Source organism: Chiloscyllium plagiosum, unplaced genomic scaffold (assembly GCF_037043375.1).
Source record: "Chiloscyllium plagiosum isolate Xiang-an unplaced genomic scaffold, Cpla_swu_hap1 HiC_scaffold_39, whole genome shotgun sequence".
Classification (NCBI taxonomy): domain Eukaryota; kingdom Metazoa; phylum Chordata; class Chondrichthyes; order Orectolobiformes; family Hemiscylliidae; genus Chiloscyllium; species Chiloscyllium plagiosum.
Genome location: NW_028270177.1, coordinates 102046939 through 102059560, shown reverse-complemented (window position 1 = coordinate 102059560; position 12622 = coordinate 102046939).

Below are 12622 nucleotides of genomic sequence, written 5' to 3'. Positions count from 1 at the left end.
ACAGTTATAGAATGTCGGGGACAGAACGTTCCGGGGAATGTCAGTTATAGAATGTCGGGGTCAGAACGTTCCGGGGAATGTCAGTTATAGAATGATGGAGACAGAACGTTCTGGGGAATGTCAGTTATAGAATGTCGGGGACAGAACGTTCCGGGGAATGTCAGTTATAGAATGTCAGGGACAGAACGTTCCGGGGAATGGCAGTTATAGAATGTCGGGAACAGAACGTTCCGGGGAATGTCAGTTATAGAATGTCAGGGACAGAACGTTCCGGGGAATGTCAGTTATAGAATGTCAGGAACAGAACGTTTCGGGAATGTCAGTTATAGAATGTCAGGAACAGAACGTTCCGGGGAATGTCAGTTATAGAATGTCAGGAACAGAACGTTTCGGGGAATGTCAGTTATAGAATGTCAGGAACAGAACGTTTCGGGGAATGTCAGTTATAGAATGTCAGGAACAGAACGTTCCGGGGAATGTCAGTTATAGAATGTCAGGGACAGAACGTTCCGGGGAATGTCAGTTATAATATGTCAGGAACAGAACATTTCGGGGAATGTCAGTTATAGAATGTCAGGAACAGAACGTTCCGGGGAATGTCAGTTATAGAATGTCAGGGACAGAACGTTCCGGGGAATGTCAGTTATAGAATGTCAGGAACAGAACGTTCCGGGGAATGTCAGTTATAGAATGTCTGGGACAGAACGTTCCGGGGAACGTCAGTTATAGAATGTCAGGGACAGAACGTTCCGGGGAGTGTCAGTTATAGAATGTCAGGGACAGAATGTTCTGGGGAATGTTTGTTATAGATTGTCGGGGACAGAACGTTCCGGGAATGTCAGTTATAGAATGATGGGGACGGAACGTTCCGGGGAATGTCAGTTATAGAATGTCAGGGACAGAACGTTCCGGGGAATGTCAGTTATAGAATGTCGGGGACAGAACGTTCCAGGGAATGTCAGTTATAGAATGTCGGGGAGAGTACGTTCCGGGGAATGGCAGTTATAGAATGCCAGGGACAGAACGTTCCGGGAAATGTCAGTTATAGAATGTTGGGGACAGAACGTTCCGGGGAATGTCAGTAATAGAATGTCGGGAACTGAACGTTCCGGGGAATGTCAGTTATAGAGTGTCGGGGACAGAACGTTCCGGGGAATGTCAGTTATAGAATGTCAGGGACAGAACGTTCTGGGGAATGTCAGTTATAGAATGTCGGGGACAGAACGTTCCGGGGAATGACAGTTATAGAATGTCGGGGACAGAACGTTCCGGGGAATGTCAGTTATAGAATGTCAGGGACAGAACGTTCCGGGGAATGGCAGTTATAGAATGTCGGGGACAGAACGTTCTGGGGAATCTCAGTTATAGAATGTTGGGGACAGAACGTTCCGTGGAATGGCAGTTATAGAATATCGGGGACAGAACGTTCCGGGGAATGTCAGTTACAGAATGTCGGGGACAGAACGTTCCGAGGAATGGCAGATATAGAATGTCAGTGACAGAACGATCCGGGGAATGGCAGATATAGAATGTCGGGGACAGAACGTTCCGGGGAATGTCAGTTATAGAATGTCGGGGACAGAACGTTCCGGGGACTGTCAGTTATACAATGTCGGGGACCGAACGTGCCGGAGAATGTCAGTTATATAATGTCGGGGACAGAACGTTCCGGGGGATGTCAGTTATACAATGTCAGGGATAGAACATTCCGGGGAATGTCAGTTATAGAATGTCAGGGACAGAACGTTCCGGGGAATGTCAGTTATAGAATGTCAGGTACAGAACGTTCCGGGGAATGTCAGTTATAGAATGTCAGGGACAGAACGTTCAGGGGAATGTCAGTTATAGAATGTCATGGACAGAATATTCCGGGGAATGTCAGTTATAGAATGTCGGGGACAGAACGTTCCAGGGAATGTCAGTTATAGAATGTCGGGGAGAGTACGTTCCGGGGAATGGCAGTTATAGAATGATGGGGACGGAACGTTCCGGGGAATGTCAGTTATAGAATGTCAGGGACAGAACGTTCCGGGGAATGTCAGTTATAGAATGTCGGGGACAGAACGTTCCAGGGAATGTCAGTTATAGAATGTCGGGGACAGTACGTTCCGGGGAATGGCAGTTATAGAATGCCAGGGACAGAACGTTCCGGGAAATGTCAGTTATAGAATGTTGGGGACAGAAAGTTCCGGGGAATGTCAGTAATAGAATGTCGGGGACAGAACGTTCCGGGGAATGTCAGTTATAGAGTGTCGGGGAAAGAACGTTCCGGGAAATGTCAGTTATAGAATGTCGGGGACAGAACGTTCCGGGGAATGTCAGTTATAGAATGTCAGGGACAGAACGTTCCGGGGAATGTCAGTTATAGAATGTCTGGGACAGAACGTTCCGGGGAACGTCAGTTATAGAATGTCAGGGACAGAACGTTCCGGGGAGTGTCAGTTATAGAATGTCAGGGACAGAATGTTCTGGGGAATGTTTGTTATAGATTGTCGGGGACAGAACGTTCCGGGAATGTCACTTATAGAATGATGGGGACGGAACGTTCCGGGGAATGTCAGTTATAGAATGTCAGGGACAGAACGTTCCGGGGAATGTCAGTTATAGAATGTCGGGGACAGAACGTTCCAGGGAATGTCAGTTATAGAATGTCGGGGACAGTACGTTCCGGGGAATGGCAGTTATAGAATGCCAGGGACAGAACGTTCCGGGAAATGTCAGTTATAGAATGTTGGGGACAGAAAGTTCCGGGGAATGTCAGTAATAGAATGTCGGGGACAGAACGTTCCGGGGAATGTCAGTTATAGAGTGTCGGGGAAAGAACGTTCCGGGAAATGTCAGTTATAGAATGTCGGGGACAGAACGTTCCGGGGAATGTCAGTTATAGAATGTTGGGGAGAGAACGTTCCGGGGAATGTCAGTTATAGAATGTCGGGGACAGAATGTTCCGGGGGAATGTCAGTTATAGAATGTTAGGGACAGAACGTTCCGGGGGAATGTCAGTTACAGAATGTCAGGGACAGAACGTTCCGGGGTATGGCAGTTATAGAATGTCGGGGACAGTACGTTCCGGGGAAAGACAGTTATAGAATGTTGTGGACAGAACGTTCCGGGGAATGGTAGCTGTAGAATGTCGGGGACAGAATGTTCCGAGGAATGGCAGTTATAGAATGTCGGGGACAGAACGTTCCGGGGAATGGCAGTTATAGAATGTCGGGGACAGAACGTTCCGAGCAATGTCAGTTATAGAATGTCAGGGACAGAACGTTCTGGGGAATGTCAGTTATAGAATGTTGGGGACAGAACGTTCCGTGGAATGGCAGTTATAGAATGTCGGGGACATAACGTTCCGGGGAATGGCAGATATAGAGTGTCGGGGACAGAACGTTCCGGGGGATGTCAGTTATAGAATGTCAGGGACAGTACGTTCTGGGGAATGTCAGTTATAGAATGTCGGGGACAGAACGTTCCGGGGAATGTCAGTTATCGAATGTCGGGGACAGAACGTTCCGGGGAATGTCAGTTATAGAATGCCAGGGACAGATCGTTCTGGGGAATGTCAGTTATAGAATGTCTGGTCCAGAACGCTCCGGGGAATGTCAGTTATAGAATGTCAGGGACAGAACTTTCCGGGGAATGTCAGTTATAGAATGTCAGGGACCGAACGTTCCGGGGAATGGCAGTTATAGAATGTCGGGGACAGAACATTCTGGGGAATCTCAGTTATAGAATGTTGGGCACAGAACGTTCTGGGGAATGGCAGTTATAGAATATCGGGGACAGAACGTTCCGGGGAATGTCAGTTACAGAATGTCGGTGACAGAACGTTCCGAGGAATGGCAGTTATAGAATGTCGGTGACAGAACGTTCCGGGGAATGGCAGTTATACAATGTCGGGGACAGAACGTTCCGGAAAATGTCAGTTATAGAATGTCAGGGACAGAACGTTCCGGGGACTGTCAGTTATACAATGTCGGGGACAGAACGTTCCGGGGAATGTCAGATATAGATTGTCAGGGACAGAACGTTCTGGGGAATGTCAGTTATAGAATGTCAGGGACAGAACGTTCAGGGGACTGTCAGTTATAGAATGTCAGGGACAGAACGTTCCGGGGAATGTCAGTTATAGAATGTCGGGGACAGAACGTTCCGGGAAATGTCAGTTATAGAATGTCAGGGACAGAACGTTCCGGGGAATGTCAGTTATAGAATGTCAGGGACAGAACGTTTCGGGGAATGGCAGTTATAGAATGTCAGGGACAGAACGTTCAGGGGAATGTCAGTTATAGAATGTCAGGGACAGAACGTTCCGGGGAATGTCAGTTATAGAATGTCAGGATCAGAACATTCCGGGGAATGTCAGTTATAGAATGTCTGGGACAGAACGTTCCGGGGAACGTCAGTTATAGAATGTCAGGGACAGAACGTTCCGGGGAGTGTCAGTTATAGAATGTCAGGGACAGAACGTTCTGGGGAATGTCAGTTATAGAATGTCAGGGACAGAACGTTCCGGGGAATGTCAGTTATAGAATGTCGGGGACAGAACGGTCCGGGGTGTGTCAGTTATAGAATGCCAGGGACAGAATGTTCCGGGAATGTCAGTTATAGAATGTTCGGGACAGAACGTTCCGGGGAATGTCAGTTATAGAATGTCGGGGACAGAAGGTTCCAGGGAATGTCAGTTATAGAGTGTCGGGGACAGAACTTTCCGGGAAATGTCAGTTGTAGAATGTTGGGGACAGAACGTTCCGGGGAATGGTAGTTATAGAATGTCGGGGGCAGAATGTTCCGAGGAATGGCAGTTATAGAATGTCGGGGACAGAACGTTCCGGGGAATGGCAGTTATAGAATGTCGGGGACAGAACGTTCCGAGGAATGTCAGTTATAGAATGTCAGGGACAGAACGTTCCGAGGAATGGCAGTTATAGAATGTCAGTGACAGAACGATCCGGGGAATGGCAGATATAGAATGTCGGGGACAGAACGTTCCGGGGAATGTCAGTTATAGAATGTCGGGGACAGAACGTTCCGGGGACTGTCAGTTATACAATGTCGGGGACCGAACGTTCCGGGGAATGTCAGTTATATAATGTCGGGGACAGAACGTTCCGGGGGATGTCAGTTATACAATGTCATGGATAGAACATTCCGGGGAATGTCAGTTATAGAATGTCAGGGACAGAACGTTCTGGGGAATGTCAGTTATAGAATGTCAGGGACAGAACGTTCCGGGGAATGTCAGTGAAAGAATGTCAGGATCAGAACGTTCCGGGGAATGTCAGTTAGAGAATGTCTGGGACAGAACGTTCCGGGGAACGTCAGTTATAGAATGTCAGGGACAGAACGTTCCGGGGAGTGTCAGTTATAGAATGTCAGGGACAGAACGTTCTGGGGAATGTCAGTTATAGAATGTCAGGGACAGAACGTTCCGGGGAATGTCAGTTATAGAATGTCGGGGACAGAACGGTCCGGGGTGTGTCAGTTATAGAATGCCACGGACAGAATGTTCCGGGAATGTCAGTTATAGAATGTTCGGGACAGAACGTTCCGGGGAATGTCAGTTATAGAATGTCGGGGACAGAAGGTTCCAGGGAATGTCAGTTATAGAGTGTCGGGGACAGAACTTTCCGGGAAATGTCAGTTGTAGAATGTTGGGGACAGAACGTTCCGGGGAATGGTAGTTATAGAATGTCGGGGGCAGAATGTTCCGAGGAATGGCAGTTATAGAATGTCGGGGACAGAACGTTCCGGGGAATGGCAGTTATAGAATGTCGGGGACAGAACGTTCCGAGGAATGTCAGTTATAGAATGTCAGGGACAGAACGTTCCGAGGAATGGCAGTTATAGAATGTCAGGATCAGAACGTTCCGGGGAATGTCAGTTATAGAATGTCGGGGACAGAACGTTCCGGGGACTGTCAGTTATACAATGTCGGGGACCGAACGTTCCGGGGAATGTCAGTTATATAATGTCGGGGACAGAACGTTCCGGGGGATGTCAGTTATACAATGTCAGGGATAGAACATTCCGGGGAATGTCAGTTATAGAATGTCAGGGACAGAACGTTCTGGGGAATGTCAGTTATAGAATGTCAGGGACAGAACGTTCCGGGGAATGTCAGTGAAAGAATGTCAGGATCAGAACGTTCCGGGGAATGTCAGTTAGAGAATGTCTGGGACAGAACGTTCCGGGGAACGTCAGTTATAGAATGTCAGGGACAGAACGTTCCGGGGAGTGTCAGTTACAGAATGTCAGGGACAGAACGTTCTGGGGAATGTCAGTTATAGAATGTCAGGGACAGAACGTTCCGGGGAATGTCAGTTATAGAATGTCGGGGACAGAACGGTCCGGGGTGTGTCAGTTATAGAATGCCAGGGACAGAATGTTCCGGGAATGTCAGTTATAGAATGTTCGGGCCAGAACGTTCCGGGGAATGTCAGTTATAGAATGTCGGGGACAGAACGTTCCAGGGAATGTCAGTTATAGAGTGTCGGGGACAGAACTTTCCGGGAAATGTCAGTTATAGAATGTTGAGGACAGAACGTTCTGGGGAATGATAGTTATAGAATGTCGGGGACAGAATGTTCCGAGGAATGGCAGTTATAGAATGTCGGGGACAGAACGTTCCGGGGAATGGCAGTTATAGAATGTCGGGGACAGAACGTTCCGAGGAATGTCAGTTCTAGAATGTCAGGGACAGAACGTTCCGAGGAATGTCAGTTATAGAATGTCAGTGACAGAACGATCCGGGGAATGGCAGATATAGAATGTCGGGGACAGAACGTTCCGAGGAATGTCAGTTATAGAATGTCAGGGACAGAACGTTCCGAGGAATGTCAGTTATAGAATGTCAGTGACAGAACGTTCCGGGGAATGTCAGTTATAGAATGTCGGGGACAGAACGTTCCGGGGACTGTCAGTTATACAATGTCGGGGACCGAACGTTCCGGAGAATGTCAGTTATATAATGTCAGGGACAGAATGTTCCGAGGAATGGCAGTTATAGAATGTCGGGGACAGAGCGTTCCGGGGAATGGCAGTTATAGAATGTCGGGGACAGAACGTTCCGAGGAATGTCAGTTATAGAATGTCAGGGACAGAACGTTCTGGGGAATGTCAGTTATAGAATGTTGGGGACAGAACGTTCCGTGGAATGGCAGTTATAGAATGTCGGGGACATAACGTTCCGGGGAATGGCAGATATAGATTGCCGGGGACAGAACGTTCCGGGGGATGTCAGTTATACAATGTCAGGGACAGAACGTTCCGGGGAATGTCAGTTATAGAATGTCGGGGACAGAACTTTCCGGGGAATGTCAGTTATCGAATGTCGGGGACAGAACGTTCTGGGGAATGTCAGTCATAGAATGTCAGGAACAGAACGTTCCGGGGAATGTCAGTTATAGAATGTCAGGGACAGAACGTTCCGGGGAATGGCAGTTATAGAATGTCGGGGACAGAACGTTCTGGGGAATGGCAGTTATAGAATATCGGGGACAGAACGTTCCGGCGAATGTCAGTTACAGAATGTCGGGGACAGAACGTTCCGAGGAATGGCAGTTATAGAATGTCGGTGACAGAACGTTCCGGAAAATGGCAGTTATAGAATGTCGGGGACAGAACGATCCGGGGAATGTCAGTTATAGAATGTCGGGGACAGAACGTTCAGGGGACTGTCAGTAATAGAATGTCAGGGACAGAACGTTCCGGGGAATGTCAGTTATAGAATGTCAGGGACAGAACGTTCCGGGAAATGTCAGTTATAGAATGTCAGGGACAGAACGTTCCGGGGAATGTCAGTTATAGAATGTCAGGGACAGAACATTCTGGGGAGTGTTAGTTATAGAATGTCGGGGACAGAACGATCCGGGGAATGTCAGTTATATAATGTCGGGGACAGAACGTTCCGGGGAATGTCAGTTATAGAATGTGGGCGACAGAACGTTCCGGGGATTGTCAGTTATAGAATGTTGGGGGCAGAACGTTCCGGGGAATGTCAGTTATAGAATTTCGGGAACACAACGTTCCGGGGAATGTCAGTTATAGAATGTCGGGGACAGAACTTTCCGGGGAATGTCAGTTATAGAATGTCGGGGACAGAACGTTCTGGGGAATGTCAGTTATAGAATGTCGGGGACAGAACGATCCGGGGAATGTCAGTAATATAATGTCGGGGACAGAACGTTCCGGGGAATGTCAGTTATAGAATGTGGGGGACAGAACGTTCCGGGCAATGTCAGTTATAGAATGTTGGGGACAGAACGTTCCGGGGAATGTCAGTTACAGAATGTCGGGGGCAAAACATTCCGGGGAATGTCAGTTATAGAATGTCGGGGACAGAACGTTCCGGGGAATGTCAGTTATAGAATGTCGGGGACAGAACGTTCCGGGGAATGTCAGTCATAGAATGTCGGGGATGGAACGTTCCGGGGAATGTCAGTTATGGAATGTCAGGGACAGAACGTTCCGAGGAATGTCAGTTATAGAATGTCAGGGACAGAACGTTCCAGGGAATGGCAGTTATAGAATGTCAGGGACAGAACGTTCCGGGGAATGTCAGTTATAGAATGTCAGGGACAGAACGTTCTGGGGAATGTCAGTTATAGCATGTCGGGGACGGAACGTTCCGGGAAATGTCAGTTAAAGAATGTCGGGGACAGAACGTTCCGGGGAATGTCAGTTATAGAATGTCTGGGACAGAACGTTCCGGGGAATGTCAGTTATAGAATGTCAGGCACAGAACGTTCCGGGGAATGACAGTTATAGAATGTCGGGGACAGAATGTTCCGGGGAATGTCAGTTATAGAATGTGGGGGACAGAACGTTCCGGGGAATGTCAGTTATAGAATGTTGGGGACAGAACGTTCCGGGGAATGTCAGTTATAGAATGTCGGGGACAGAACGTTCCGGGGAATGTCAGTCATAGAATGTCGGGGATGGAACGTTCCGGGGAATGTCCGTTATGGAATGTCGGGGACAGAACATTCCGGGGAATGCCATTAATAGAATGTCAGGGACAGAACGTTCCGGGGAATGACAGTTATAGAATGTCAGGGACAGAACGTTCCGGGGAATGTCAGTTATAGAATGTCCGGGACAGGACGTTCCGGGGAATGTCAGTTATAGAATGTCAGGGACAGCACGTTCCGGGGAATGTCACTTATAGAATGTCGGGGACAGACCATTCTGGGGAATGTCAGTTATAGAATGTCGGGAACAGAACGTTCCGGGGAATGTCAGCTCTGGAATGTCATGGACAGAACGTTCCGGGGAATGACAGTTATAGAATGTCAGGGACAGAACTTAACGGGGAATGTCAGTTATAGAATGTCGGGGACAGAACGTTCTGGCGAGTGTCAGTTATAGAATGTCAGGGACAGAACGTTCCGGGGAATGACAGTTATAGAATGTCGGGGACAGAACGTTCCGGGGAATGTCAGTTATAGAATATCAGGGATAGAACGTTCCGGGGAATGATAGTTATAGAATGTCAGGGATAGAACGTTCCGGGGAATGACAGTTATAGAATGTCGGGGACAGAACGTTCCGGGGAATGTCAGTTATAGAATGCCCGGGACAGGACGTTCCAGGGAATGTCAGTTATAGAATGTCAGGGACAGAACGTTCCGGGGAATGTCAGTTATAGAATGTCAGGGACAGAACGTTCCGGGGAATGTCAGTTATAGAATGTCCGGGACAGGACGTTCCGGGGAATGTCAGTTATAGAATGTCAGGGACAGATCGTTCCGGGGAATGTCAGTTATAGAATGTCTGGGACAGAACGTTCCGGGGAATGTCAGTTATAGAATGTCGGGGACAGACCATTTTGGGGAATGTCAGTTATAGAATGTCGGGAACAGAACGTTCCGGGGAATGTCAGCTCTGGAATGTCAGGGACAAAACGTTCCGGGGAATGACAGTTATAGAATGTCAGGGACAGAACTTAACGGGGAATGTCAGTTATAGAATGTCGGGGACAGAACGTTCTGGCGAGTGTCAGTTATAGAATGTCAGGGACAGAACGTTGTGGGGAATGTCAGTCATAGAATGTCGGGGAAAGAACGTTCCGGGGAATGTCAGTTATAGAATGTCGGGGACAGAATGTTCCGGGGAATGTCAGTTATAGAATGTCAGGGACAGAACGTTCCGGGGAATGTCAGTTATAGAATGTCCGAGACAGAACGTTCCTGGGAATGTCAGTTATAGAATGGCGGGGACAGAACGTTCCGGGGAATGTCAGTTATAGAATGTCAGGGTCAGAACGTTCCGGGGAATGTCAGTTATAGAATGTCGGGGACAGAACATTCCGGGGAATGTCCGTTATGGAATGTCGGGGACAGAACATTCCGGGGAATGACAGTTATAGAATGTCAGGGACAGAACGTTCCGGGGAATGTCAGTTATAGATTGTCAGGGACAGAACGTTCCGGGGAATGTCAGTTATAGAATGTCGGGGACAGACCATTCTGGGGAATGTCAGTTATAGAATGTCGGGAACAGAACGTTCCGGGGAATGTCAGCTCTGGAATGTCAGGGACAGAACGTTCCGGGGAATGACAGTTATAGAATGTCAGGGACAGAATTTAACGGGGAATGTCAGTTATAGAATATCGGGGACAGAACGTTCTGGCGAGTGTCAGTTATAGAATGTCAGGGACAGAACGTTCCTGGGAATGACAGTTATAGAATGTCGGGGACAGAACGTTCCGGGGAATGTCAGTTATAGAATATCAGGCACAGAACGTTCCGGGGAATGATAGTTATAGAATGTCAGGGATAGAACGTTATGGGGAATGTCAGTTCTAGAATGTCAGGGACAGAACGTTCCGGGGAATGTCAGTTATAGAATGTCAGGGACAGAACGTTCCGGGGAATGTCAGTTATAGAATGTCGGGGACAGAACGTTCCGGGGAATGTCGGTTTTAGATTGTCAAGGACAGAACGTTCCGGGTAATGTCAGTTATAGAATGTCGGGGACAGAACGTTCTGGGGAATGTCAGTTATAGAATGTCGGGGCAGAACGTTCCGGGGAATGTCAGTTATAGAATGTCGGGGAGAGAACGTTCCGGGGAATGTCAGTTATAGAATGTCAGGGACAGAACGTTCTGGGGAATGTCAGTTATAGAATGTCGGGGACAGACCGTTACGTGGAATGTCAGTTATATTATGTCGGGGACAGAACGTTCCGGGTAATGTCAGTTATAGAATGTCGGGGACAGAACGTTCCGGGGAATGTCAGTGATAGAATGTTGGGGACAGAACGTTCCGGTGAATGTCAGTTATAGAATGTCGGGGACAGAACGTTCCGGGGAATGTCAGTTATAGAATGTGGGGGACAGAACTTTCCGGGGAATGTCAGTTATAGAATGTTGGGGACAGAACGTTCCGGGGAATGTCAGTTATAGAATGTCGGGGACAGAACGTTCCGGGGAATGTCAGTCCTAGAATGTCGGGGATGGAACGTTCCGGGGAATGTCAGTTATGGAATGTCAGGGACAGAACGTTCCGAGGAATGTCAGTTATAGAATGTCAGGGACAGAACGTTCCGGGGAATGGCAGTTATAGAATGTCAGGGACAGAACGTTCCGGGGAATGTCAGTTATAGAATGTCAGGGACAGAACGTTCTGGGGAATGTCAGTTATAGCATGTCGGGGACGGAACGTTCCGGGGAATGTCAGTTAAAGAATGTCGGGGACAGAACGTTCCGGGGAATGTCAGTTATAGAATGTCTGGGACAGAACGTTCCGGGGAATGTCAGTTATAGAATGTCAGGGACAGAACGTTCCGGGGAATGACAGTTATAGAATGTCAGGGACAGAACGTTCCGGGGAATGTCAGTTATAGAATATCAGGGACAGAACGTTCCGGGGAATGTCAGTTATAGAATGTCCGGGACAGGACGTTCCGGGGAATGTCAGTTATAGAATGTCAGGGACAGAACGTTCCGGGGAATGTCAGTTATAGAATGTCAGGGACAGAACGTTCTGGGGAATGTCAGTTATAGAATGTCGGGGACAGACCATTCTGGGGAATGTCAGTTTAAGAATGTCGGGAACAGAACGTTCCGGGGAATGTCAGCTCTGGAATGTCAGGGACAGAACGTTCCGGGGAATGACAGTTATAGAATGTCAGGGACAGAACTTAACGGGGAATGTCAGTTATAGAATGTCGGGGACAGAACTTTCTGGCGAGTGTCAGTTATAGAATGTCAGGGACAGAACGTTCCGGGGAATGACAGTTATAGAATGTCGGGGACAGAACGTTCCGGGGAATGTCAGTTATAGAATATCAGGGACAGAACGTTCCGGGGAATGATAGTTATAGAATGTCAGGGATAGAACGTTCCGGGGAATGACAGTTATAGAATGTCGGGGACAGAACGTTCCGGGGAATGTCAGTTATAGAATGTCCGGGACAGGACGTTCCAGGGAATGTCAGTTATAGAATGTCAGGGACAGAACGTTCTGGGGAATGTCAGTTATAGAATGTCGGGGACAGAACGTTCCGGGGAATGTCAGTTATAGAATGTCCGGGACAGGACGTTCCGGGGAATGTCAGTTATAGAATGTCAGGGACAGAACGTTCCGGGGAATGTCAGTTATAGAGTGTCTGGGACAGAAC